Genomic DNA, 13,406 nt, shown 5'->3' on the forward strand with positions numbered 1-13,406 from the left:
TAAATAGTTGTTTGTGTACCTTTTTGCTATCTGTCATTACATCAGGTTTGGCACCAAATTGCATAATATTGAACACTTTACTTTGAGCATAAGATGATTGACCAATGCATAACAACTCAATCAAACCCATTTTTTTTCTCTCTTCATTTCCTATCCTCTCTAATAATATGTCTGATTTATTTTTATTACATAACTTCGATAACCTAAAATAGAAATATACTCAGAACTGAGATTTTTGTTTCGTTATAGATCAATTAATTCTGTTAGAAAAATTAGTATGGTATAATCTTATTGCTAAAATTTAACATTTAAGTTAATGAGTGTGACATTTTAATGGAAGTTTTATAATCTGTATTTTCTTTACAAAATCTTATGTCTCTAATTTTAAAAATGGAAGTTAGGATAAGTTAATTAGAGTTTGGTAGTTGAATAGTTATCAAGTTGGGGAAAATAGCCTCATATATCATACCAGGTACCTTCAATTTGTTGCTAACATGAACATAACTTTGTCGTTAAAATTTTAGTTTGATGTCTTAATTAACGTGGTCTCTGAAGTTTTGAAAGCAACACACCACTCTAGAATCAGATGTTTAGAAAATAGTTTAAATAGTTTCAAAGTTAAGTTGACATTGACCGATGAAACAACTGACATCATATGTTTGATATGGTACAAATGATGTGCCATTTTTGTATTTCCTAAGTAGTAACATGGGTACTGCTCGTGAATTTCTCTATTTTATTTACTATATATGAAGGAAGTTAAAGTTTCACGAATCTTCTGCTATGTATATCAAATCTCGTATATATTGAGTCCTTAACATTAATATCTAATAACTTAGATTATATAGTTTCTTTTAACTTTCTTCTCTCCCAATTTTTACATCTTGATTTCACTACTACAAAAAATAATCGTACTTTGATACTTTTTATCTGTCAAATATTTATTTACTTGATACTTTTAAATACGTAAAGTAATCTAGTGTCAAGAATAAAAGTTTTTTCTTGACAAATTTTAAGCGTTAAGATGAAATGTACTTGACATTTTATAAACGTCAAGTATTTGAGATCAACTGATATTTATTCACCAAGAATACTTAATATTGACACTTATTATCTATCAAGTAATCTAGTGTTAAGAATAAAAATATTTAATTTTTGACACGTTTTTGCATGTAAAGGCTTTTTTTTAAAATGAAAAATTGTATTATTTGAAATACCCCATATAATTATTGCACTTATTTTGAAGTTCATATTAATTGAATAATTGAATCAACCCAAACTTTCCATCAAATAACTAAAATTTAACAAATTGCATATATCATTGAACTATATAGTTGGTCATTACATACTTTATAACAATCCAAACTTCTACTATATAAAGAAATTGTTCTATCTAACTCTATGTCATCTAATATGAATGATTACAGATTTTACAACAGTTCAATCTTCTACCATATGATGAAATTGTTCTAATATGAAAAATCTTAAAATCTGTAAAATGTAAATATGAGGAAAAACTAACATTCGGTCTATGCTCTGGATTCTTTCATAACATGCCCTTAATAAGTATTTTCCTGCATGCAGAAAAGAGTAAGGGTTTCAACATTAGGCTGCACAAATAATTGAAAATTAAGTTATCTCAGTTTACGAAGTTAGTTCTTCAAGCATATTATCTCTTTATTAAGAAAATACGTTCCTCGGCTATAATGTGCAGCTACGGTCATAAATGCAATATAAAATAAATGAACCTTTCGAAAATCTAAAACAACAAATCTTATCCATTTGCTAATAAAGTTCACAATTTGGAAAATAAGAAACCTAAGGTAGGATTGATTAACGAAACAGGTTCCTCAAAAACTAAGAGACACAAGCAAAAAAGAAAAGGAAAAAAAAAACTGAAAAAAGAAAGAAAGAAAGTTTGGTAATCAGATCTTTAATTTCAACGAGGACTCTTTTTGTGAGTTCGCGGCTACTCTACTTGTATACCTTTGTAAACTATATCATCCTCTTCAATGAAAACTTGGTTTGCTTAACAAAATAAATATATAAATTCTAGGGATATTTTATTTTTCACAACATCATATCAGAATGCAATAAACTTGATTAAACTGTAATTTTAGAGTTACAAGGATGGGAAAAGCAGTATGGCAAGAGACCAGTGGATGAGCCATTAATTTTGCTAATATTAGTCCTGCCATATCCTCAAACAATTATCCAATGTCAAATTAATCATTTATTAAGAAGATCAATGTCTTTAGTTTAAGCATGAGACTTTAAAGCCAGACAAGTTTTGGAGGATTCATAAAAGCCATGAAATCCCTCAAACCAAAATTTAAATATCATTAGTGAAAATAAACTAATTCTTACAAAACCTTTAAGCGTTGTGCGACGTGCAGCCTTCATACATACAACAACCTGATGAAAAAATAACAGCCCGACGTCCGACATATGTCATATTGTATCATCAAAGAAAAGAGAAAAAAAGTTCATTACTCTCCAAAGAACACAAAGCAGCCCACCGTCTTTTAGCCAATAACAGAAAAATGATGCAAACTAACAAGGGAAATTGAACTTTTTTTTTCTAGATGCTAATAATATCAAATGAAGGATCAAGAACTTCATCTACAGATGAATGGATTCTCTTATCTAGCTTTCTTAAAAAGGAAGAAAAATAGAAGAGGAAAAAGGCGCCATCAAAAACTACTGAATACCGGATCGAAATGATGAGAGATGTTCCTACAAGTTTGAGTAAGAGTGTTTTCCCTTGAATCATGCTAAAAAAAAAAAAACTTTGCAGATGCAATACAAGCAGTAAATAGGGGGGTGGGGGTGGGGGAAGTGAAAGTTTAGTTTTAGAAAATGAAAGAGAATGACAAGCATATCTCCCTGATTAAATATTTATACCTCTTCTTCTTTTTTTGCAATGGAAGAATTTGCATCTCTGCTAACAATAATAATCTGCAAAAGAAATCAGAATGACAGAGTCTTGCCAGTTGAAATATAAAAAAGGAAAAAGCTTTCCAAGAAAAAATTTAGAAGACCTTCATCTTTATTAACAAAAGAAAGTCTATATAGTTTTGTAGAACTCATGATCACAACCTGCATTGTTTCAGGATAATGTGTGTTCACTTTAGGAATTATAAGGAACTAAAAAACACAAGCAACTACTACAAAATTGGGTTTACTTGACATTTTTTATCTGTCAAGTATTTGTTTGACAGTTTTCAATGTGTCAAGTAATCCAATATTAAGAATAAAGGTGGTTTACTTGACAAGCATCAAGTATAATTATACTTGACAGGTAAAGTATCAAGTATATAAGATTTTTTGATAGTTTTTATGCATCAAGTATTTCGGTGTCAAGAATAAGGGTTTTTTTTTTCCAGTTTTTACGTATCAAGTGAAATTGTATTTGACAATTTATGAACATCAAGTATATAAGGTTTGTTGACATTTTCTATAAGTCAAGAATTTGTTTACTCTTGACATGCTTTGCTTGTCAAGTTTTTTTTTTTCAAATGAAAATTTATATATTTTAAAATATTCATATAATGTATCTTGCACCCATTTTGAGTCTAACAACATTAAAATACACATTAATTGAACAATTGAAATCAACTCAAACTTTCCATCAAAGAAATTACATATATGTATCAATGAACCATACATATATAAGTTGATCATTACATACTTAATTACAACATATGTATTTGTGGCCCAAACTTCTAACAATAGCCTTAACTTTCCATATATGTCGATATAAACAAAATATATGTGTAGCCTAAAAGTGTACCATATCAAAACTTGTCTTTCACTTATATCTAGGATCAACAAAATATCAACAAAACAAGTTCACCTATATCCATTATCAACAAAACTTGTCTATCTAACCTAAAAGAACCTTAGCTATCACCATAATCACATGTGGCCACCCAAAAAATCAGCAAGCTCCATTCTCACTTCATCCAACTTGAGTTGATTATATGAGGTCCTTGTATCAATCTGATATGAAACCCAAAATATTGAAGTTAATACTTTGATCACTCGAATTATATAAAATAATTCAAACAATTATTTAAACACAACATACGTACCGAATCTATGACTACTATGCACCAATTAGTGATTATATCTCTCATGTATCTCATCACATAGTACCTATATTTAACTATTGCAACTTGTAAAGGACACTACAAATACATAAATTACCAAAATATACTTAATGGTGCAAATAGCCCAATATAATGCATATACCGTATACTTTTATTTAATGAATAAATGTGTTTACACTTACCTTCACTGTATTCCATATTGGTTGTTTATGACTTTTTTGAATATTTTTCTAAGATCAGAAGATAGTAATAGCGTTATTGCCAAGAAACAACTAGACGTTATAATTAATGAAGTGAACTTTAAGACGAAAAACATCATATATGAAAGAAGCTTACTTACCTGTTAGTTACATATCTAATATCTACTTTTGATGTTGTTTGAAGTGAGTCAAGATAATAGACTGTCTCATTATATGCGTTAATAGCCAGAACTGTCCAATGACCACTACATAGAAAGAATATAAGTAGATTGTTTTCATATAACTTATCTTCATAAAACTTGTTTCTCTACCTAAATAACCCAAATAACCAAGATGCCTACAAATCAATTTCTCTATGCTAAATCAATAAAAGACGACAACAATTAAAAGTTGAACCCCTTCCCCCAAGAATTCCTTAACATAAGTCATTCCTTAGCAAATCACCTATAGCTTATTTTGTTTCTTGAGTAAACATAATATGATCAAAAGCTAAACGGAGAGCACATAAAAGTATGAGTTACGTGTTTCAATATCAATAGAAGAAGAAGCAATATACATTTTAATGAATTGATTAGTATAATATTACTTACCCTGAATTATATGGAACACCCAAATAATTTAACATAATTATAATAAAAACTACTTAAAGATTTGGGATGTTACATTCTTTTTTCCCAATAATTATATTTCAATATATAATTATCAATTTTCTTTTAAATAAATCTAATTTCTTCTCTTTCCTTATTTACCCAATCATAACAACTTTTTTCTAGAGTCGGTACTTATGTTTCTATAAAATAATTAATTATCTTTCACAATAATTAATTATTATTTATCTTTCTCTAAAACAATTAATTATCTTCCACAATAATTAATTATTATTTATCTTTCTCCAAAATACAATTAACTTTTCCTTAAATAATTATATTTCAACAAATATAATTATCTTTTCCTTTCACATAATAATTATATATATTTTTTCACATATACATATAATTATCAAATCTCGAACAAACTTTCCACTCTACAATTTAATTAAATAACATCCATAATTATTTAATTTAATTCAACTTCAACAACGCTAAAAAGTCCACAACTTTACTTAATCCTCTTAACCTACCATTTAATCAAAATCTCAACAAACACCATACCAAAACAACTAATTAATTAAATATTCATCCAACAAATATTTAATTAATTTCAATTCTCACAAAATCAAATAATTCTCATTAAATGGATTCAAAATAACATCCAATAAATTAAATCTAATTAAACAAAACTAAGATAATTAACTTCAAAATTATCTTAATTTTGGGGGCGTTACACATCCTCATGTTGATCATTCAAAATAATCACATCCACATTCACCTCTTTAATCACCTTCGTTGTGACATTCATTTTCTCATTTTTCAGATTCTTTTACATTGAATATCGTATTCCAATCTTAGTATAGAGCAAAATCCATGTGCAGACGTCAGTGTAGATTATATTGATATGTCAATATTCTTTAATTCTTGAACTCTCAAACAAAACTTTTCATTCTCTTGACTAAGCTTCTCAATTTCTCCACTCCATTTCTTTGAGCATTTTGCTGTGTGGAAGTAAGCAGTTTGGCTAACAAACCTGCCAACTTACACGTCTACTACTCTCTTGTGTACCTAAAGCTTATGTCAAAACATCGTTTGGAGACGACTTTTTGTCACCACAAGCTTTGAGATCTCATCCTAAAATTGCACAAAAATATAACTTATTTCATAAAACTTTAAAATTTTAAAGAATGTAACATTGTAATGTTTGTCTTACTATACGATTCACAACTTCTTGGAGATCTTCATTGTCGTAGTTGTCCCTTCTTATCTACACAAGTCTTGTTCCACATGCCAGCTCGGTCAAGATCACCTTCTTCTGAAGGTATATTTTTCTAAATTTCAACATATACATTCATTACATTGAATAAGAAGCATTTAAGAAAAATTCAAACATAAACTATTTCTTACCAATTCCTCTCAAAGATTAGCATAATCTCCTACACAAATATAACATTCTATTGGGGTTTTCTAAAGTAAGTTTCTTAACAAATATTTAATATCTAAAATATAAATAAATTCATTGATACCTCAAAATATGGACAAAGTCTAGATCTAACAAATTCTTCCTATTGTTTTTTGTTAATGTAAGAATATATGTCTAGTGGTCGTCTCAAGAATTCAGGTTTATTTCTGAAAAGGCAAGATATACCTCTTCGTTAACCAATGCTTAAATTCATGGAATGTTGTCCATACAGTCTTAAGAATGGTCTTTCTAGACCTATTATCGATTATAAATGCAACCTGAGATTGGAGATCAATTAGTATCATATTGTCAATTGAAATAAACTTGTACAAAAACGATAAGCAAATTTACCTCAACTATGGTATATATCTTTTCCTTCAATTCTGTAGAACATCTGTCCATGATGCATAGATAATGGGGATGTGGTAGTGTACACACAATCCAATAAAAAAGTTTAGTTTTACCCCATTTTCTCCAATGGGTACGCCATCTTCATTGTATTCCACCAATTTTCTCTCACCTTCACTTTGAACACGTGTCATATCAAACATAATCGTAGGCCCCCGCCTTCTTTGTTGTTTAGGATTTTCTACATTTTGTTTATCAGCTCCTCTAATAACTAATCGTCCACCAACCTCCTTATCTTGATCGTCTCTTACTATCGTTGGCTCCATGTGTAAGGAGAATATCTTATCAAAGCAATATTAAAAATTAATTTTAGAATGTAGATTATATTAGGCATACTAGGCATATGCAAAATCAAACATAGCATATATGTACATAATAAATAGAAACCCCCCTACAATGTGTGATTTAGAAATCCATGTGCCTTCAAAGTCTGATCATATAAATATTGAGATACTCTCATCCAAATCATTACTTTCATTGATACTTGGCATATCTCTAGGTAAATGTAACATCGTATCTCTAAGTTCATCGTCATTTGATTGATCTTCACAATCTTTCTATGGTGGAGTAAGCACAATTGATGACCATCTAGCATCACTTGGATCTTCAACATAAAAATTAACTTGTCTTGCTTGGGTTGCCATTATAAATGAATTAGACTTGTGACATATTCTTTTTAAATCAACTAAGACAAAACTAAGGTCATCGATCTTCATACCACTATTTTTCTCAACCCAATTGCATCTAAAAACTACAACATTGAATGTATTATAATTAAGTTCCTATATGTCTTGAATCACTCCGTAAAAGGACATATCTCCAATGATGGGGTTTTTATCTTTCAAACTGGACACTTGCATTGTTTTCGCCATTAAACTAACTCTACTATTTTGAACACTTTGATTCTTATCATAAGACTCCATGTGATAGCAACATCCATTAATGACATAACTGTTATACTTGATGAAAAAGGATGAAGACCATGAACAATCCATCTCAAGTTATCTGAACTTTTAACATTTTCCATCCCAATCTCAGATGCAATCTACCATGATAAGTACCTTAATGTAATTACAAAGTTCATCATAAAAAAATATCAGTAAGTAAGTTTAAAATTCCACATCTTCTCTTAACCAAGATATGAAAGTTTGATTGTGTTCTTCTTGAATCCATCTTTAATGAAGAACCTTATTTGGGTATTTCAGTTGTAATATCTCCACATGTTTACTTGAACATTGAAACATTGTAATATATAATTAAGTTTATGTCATAAATTAAATAAAAAATAGTAGACAAGATCATCGAAACTTTAACTTACTATTTATATGGTTGCACTTCTATTGTATTAGCTAAAACATACCAATGAGCTTGGTATAGAAAATCTTGTTCAGATCTGAAGGGAACTCCAACCGACTATGGTCTACCAGAGCTTGAATTGTCTAAAGATGCATCTAATCTGTTAATGTCTAACCCAACAGGATCAACCCCAAACAAGAAGTTTGAACAAAACTCAATAGCTTATTCTACTATATAACTTTCTGCAATACAACCCTCTGGACGATGTCTATTTCTTACATAGTTTTTTAGAACTTTCATGTATCTTTCGAAGGGATACATCCATCTTAGATATACAGGCCCATAAAGTTTGACTTTTCTTACAATGTGTACAGTGAGATGCATCATAATAGTGAAAAATGAAGGAGGAAAGTATTTTTCTAGCAAATATATAGTTACCACAATATCTTCTTCCAATTAAGTTTTCTAGTTGTTGCACATCAACGACTTTATTACATATTATATTGAAAAATTTACACAACCAAGTGATCGAACATGTTTTAGTAGCACTGATCTTATCGCAATAGGAAACAATTGTGCTAAGAGCACGTGACAGTCATGAGATTTTAAACCATTAAGTTTCAAATTAGTCATCGACACAAGGTTTTTAACGTTGGAAGAATAACCTTCCGGAATCTTTACTTCTTACAATGTCTTCAAAACACAACGTTTTTCTTCTTTTGTAAGAGTATAACAAGCAGGTGGAATGAAGATTTTTTTTTTCCACCGTTGATAGGTGCAAGCTCAAGTCGAATTTTCAAATGGACTAAATCACGTCTATCATTGAAGTCGTCTTTACTTTTTTCAGGAATATCAAGAAGCGTACCTAATATATTCATACAAATATTTTTTTCAATGTGCATTACATCTAGACAATATTTAACATGAAGATCTTTCCAATAAGGTAGCTCAAAAAATAAAGACACTCTATTCCAACAACTCTTTGCACTTTCTTTCATAGGCTGTTTTTTTTTTTTTTTTTTGTCTTCTTCTTTCCTCTTGGAAATTCAAAGTCTTTTATTCTTGAATATATAGCCTCTCCAGACAAAGGTTCTGAAATTGCTTTTTAAGCTCATTTTCACCATTAAATGACTTCTTTTGATGCTGGTATGAATAGTTGCATGCTAGAAATCTTCGATGCCCAAGGTATGCCATTTTCTTACCATATTTTAGTCTTATAGAGGATGTATTATCTCCACAAATTGGGCATTCATTATAACCTTTCACACTAAATCCACTACGATTTTCATATGCAGGAAAATTATTCATTATCCATAACAAAACAACTCTTAAGTTGAATATTTTTTCTTGATTAACATCATAATATTCAACATCACTTTTCCATAAGAGTTTTAAATCCTCGATGAGTGATGCTAAGTACGTGCCAATATCATCCCCTAGTTGCTTTGGACTCGATATCAACATTGATAACATCACGAGCTTTCTTTTCATGCACAACCATGATGGAAGATTGTAAATAACTATCACTACAGGCTAACAACTATGTTTAGAACTCATTTCACCGTGTGGGTTGATTCCATCCGCTGACAATGCTAAACAAATATTCTTAAGTTTAGAACCAAAATTTGGCTACTTCAAATCTACTAATTTTCAGACTGGAAAGTCTGCATGATGTCGTAATTTTCCATCAACTACTCGCTCATTAGCATGCCAAATCAAATTTTTAGCACTGTCAATAGTTCAAAACAATCTTTTGAAACGTGAAATTGGTGGAAAGTACCATACAACTTTTCAAGGAACCTGTTTTTTTCCCTCCATTTGCCTTATTAGCATACTTCCACCTTAATTCACCACATTCAGGACATTTAGTGGCATTAGCGTACGTATCCTTTTCCATATAAACAACAATCATTAAGGCATGCATGAATCTTTCATTAATTCATTCCTAGTGCACCTAAAGTTTTCTTCGCTTCATACATGGATATTGGGATCTCATTGGTAGTAGGCAAAATTTCCTTTGAAGTTTTCGGTAGTTTTGAACAGTTAATATCGCTTCACCTATACCTAACTTTTGAATTATACAACTTGGCTAATGTGGACAATTTGGTGAATTTTTTGCATCCTTCATATAATGGATTTTCGACATCATTAAGTATTTTCTCAAATTCATTTGGATCTTTTGAATATTCCTCATGAGCAACTTCAATAATTTCATTTATATTTCCAACATCATTCTCTGCATACATATGGGTGTCAAACGTAGAAGATTCCTTGCATGAGAATGACTTAGGTAGTTGTTCACCATGCCAAAACCAAATTTTATAATTTTCATCAAATCTATTGACATATAAGTGCTCTCTAATAGTAGTGCGACTTTGTTTTTCACAATTCCCACATTTCAAACAAGGACAACGAGTAGAGGCATTATTTGTATGAGAAAATCCAAAATCGATGAAGTTTTCTACACCCAATTCATAATCTTTGGATAACCTACTCTTGTGCATCCCTGATCTATCCATAAGTGTAAATCCTAAGATAACTTATTGAGTAATGGTTATCAATTTCAATTATAATATGAAAGAATACAATGATACATAAAAATAAAATTATGTATATATAAAAAAATACTATTCAACTTTGGTTTCCTTGAGAAAGTTTAAGCACTAAATTGTTACAAAAAGATTGTATTTGTAAAAATTAAAGTTCTTAAAATTTTACTTGTGTATCCATGATCTATCCATAAATGTAAATCCTAAGAGAATTTGTTGAGTAATGGTTATCAATTTCAATTATAATATGAAAGAATACAAGGATAAATAAAAATAAAATTATGTATATATAAAAAATACTATTCACCTTTGGTTCCCTTGAGAAAGTTTAAGCACTAAATTGTAACAAGTATTTGTAAAAATTAAAGTTCTTAAGATATTTCAAAATTATCAAACAAGTATGAATTTCTTAAAATTTTTGTATGAACAATACGACCTAAAATAGTCTAGCAATGATTTTAGAATAATTGGCCAATCCAAACAACGAGAATTTAAAAAAATGACATCAAGTAGAACACTATAACAGGTTGAATATCACAATAAAAGAATCATAATTTAAAAAAGATTTCTAAACCAGATTTAAACAATATCTAGTGTACCCATGTAGCTTCTACAAGATTTTTTGATCAAGAAATTAAGGAAAACAACTATGTATTCATTTATTGATAAAACCAAATCAATTTAAATCAGGAAACTATAACTTGAATAAGAAAATCAACCATACCTCAGCACTGGCCTGTGCTTGAATGTCTTTGATAGTGTCTGTGCGTGAAGGCTTCGTGTGGGTCTGGTCAGCCACTTCAAAGAAGAATCAGATCGATTCCAAAAGCGACAAAAAAGAGGCTTCACATCAATTGTGCCTGTGGATGAAATGAATGGATGTGAATGGATGCTAACTGTCCTCGGCCGTGCACGGTGCTTCTGGAGGAAATGAAGCAGCCCACGAACGGAATGATGATGCACAAACAAACGAACAGAACAACGACACACGAACGGACAAATCGAACGATAGAGTAGGGCTTGAGACGGAGCGGGGCACGAACCGATGATTTGCGATGGAGCAGACGTGAGACGGAGCGACGCACGAATGGAGCAAAGCATAAGATGGGAGAATATTGGAGGATAAAGTTAGGGTTTTTTCTAGAAATCGGGAGAAAAAGGATTTGGGAAAATTAAGGGAGGGAAAGATTCATTTTTTTAGAAGATGGTGAAAATATATATTACTTGACATTTAAAGTAATCAAAATTAATTTTGGGTTTTAACCTGTCAAGTATTTAGAAAAAAATAAAAAATTTAGCATTTTTTCACTCCTTTATTATTTTTTAAGTTTTTTTATGTTACTTGACAGTTTTTGTTAGAACTGTCAAGTATATCAATTCTACGGGCGTTAAGTATTGCCAGTTTTCTAATAGGTTTGGAAGTTGAAAACTGAGAAACACTATTTATAAATCATTTTCTACTACATATCAAAATATAAGTAGACAAATTTGATATGAAAATAACTTCAAATTCCTCATAGCTAACTATAAAATAATAGATATAAGACGATAATTATTGTAACGAATTCTTTTCATTTTTCTTAATCAAAGATGCCTTGTGCGGCAATTGTGCATTCTCTCTCCAAACACACTACACATGGATCTTGACATGTAAGTAAAGAGTTACAACTTCTCCATCCACATTCTCTGAAAAAATTCTCGGGGATCTTAAGTTAGTCATCGTACAACGTTCTATTGAATTGAAACTGATTGAAGAAGAAAAAAACACGAAAAGTAAAAATGGCATCAAAAGAGCTATAACATACATTAAGAAATTGCTTAATGTAGGGCATTAGATACATTGAAATGAGCTACATTGAAAACTAAGCGAGAATTAAAATTGTAGAACAGGACAAATGCATCTTCTTTTAACCATATTTGCAAAATATTAGATTGAGGCTAAGGAAATCCGAAATAGTAAGAATAAAACTAAAGGCACTGAAGTTTAAAACAAGATTGTTGATTATGAAAGGTAACAATACTTCACTATGATTAAATTAACAATCGAGTACAGAATGACAATAGTAGATATTTTAACTACAAACTACAAGTTTTAGGACATAAATTCCAACAAACTCCCACTTGGACTAAAACTCCTAGTGTAAGAAAATACTGTTGAATTTAATCGTGAGAGAATTACTCATATGAGTAAAATAAAGATATGAGTACAATCAACTAGGGCATACACACTAGAAGAAATCTGGTCTTTAATGTCGGGTGGAAAAAAATGAAAAATAAGCTTTAATGTCGATTTTCAAAAGGCGGATGTTTAATGTCGGTTTTAAACCGACATTAAAGCTCTATCTTTAATGTCATGTTTTTTAGAACCGACATTAAAGGTCTTTTTATTTTATTTTTTATTTTTTTTAATTTTGTAAAAAGTTGAATTTTTCTCTCTCTTACTTTACTCTTTTCTCCTTTCTTCTCTACCAAACCCCACGAAAGAAAGGTTTTCTCTCAACATTTCTTCCCTTTCTTCCTTTCTCAATCTCATCACTTTCTCCCCTCTCTTCTCTGATCAGTCGCCGTCCCCACCATCACAGCCATCTCTCATACCCAGCTCGTGCTCGTTTTTCGTCGTATTTCTTGTATCATTTAAAAAATCTTCATTCTTTCACTTTGCATCAAGAAAAAAAATCACATTCAATCTCGTAAGTTTCTCCTCTCTCAGCACTCGCCATCGGTGGAGGGAGTATTAACGTTACCTAAGGAAGGTGACGGAGATAAAGACGTCAAAGTATTGACATCAG

At 30.4% G+C, this 13,406-nt stretch overlaps 1 long non-coding RNA gene across 2 annotated transcripts; it reads right to left on the bottom strand.

Moving 5' to 3' along the window:
* Positions 1–5,571: 5,571 nt before the first annotated feature.
* Positions 5,572–11,799, bottom strand: LOC103491061 (uncharacterized). Of its 2 annotated transcripts, XR_001762820.2 has the most exons (4): positions 11,342–11,799; positions 6,716–7,053; positions 6,116–6,642; positions 5,572–6,036 (listed from the first exon to the last, which is right to left on the bottom strand). It is a non-coding gene; the product is annotated as an uncharacterized LOC103491061 (long non-coding RNA). The 2 variants fall into 2 exon arrangements; XR_007821707.1 differs by having other exon boundaries at positions 6,116–7,053.
* Positions 11,800–13,406: the final 1,607 nt, after the last annotated feature.

This window comes from Cucumis melo, chromosome 6, assembly GCF_025177605.1.
Source record: "Cucumis melo cultivar AY chromosome 6, USDA_Cmelo_AY_1.0, whole genome shotgun sequence".
In the NCBI taxonomy this organism is placed as follows: domain Eukaryota; kingdom Viridiplantae; phylum Streptophyta; class Magnoliopsida; order Cucurbitales; family Cucurbitaceae; genus Cucumis; species Cucumis melo.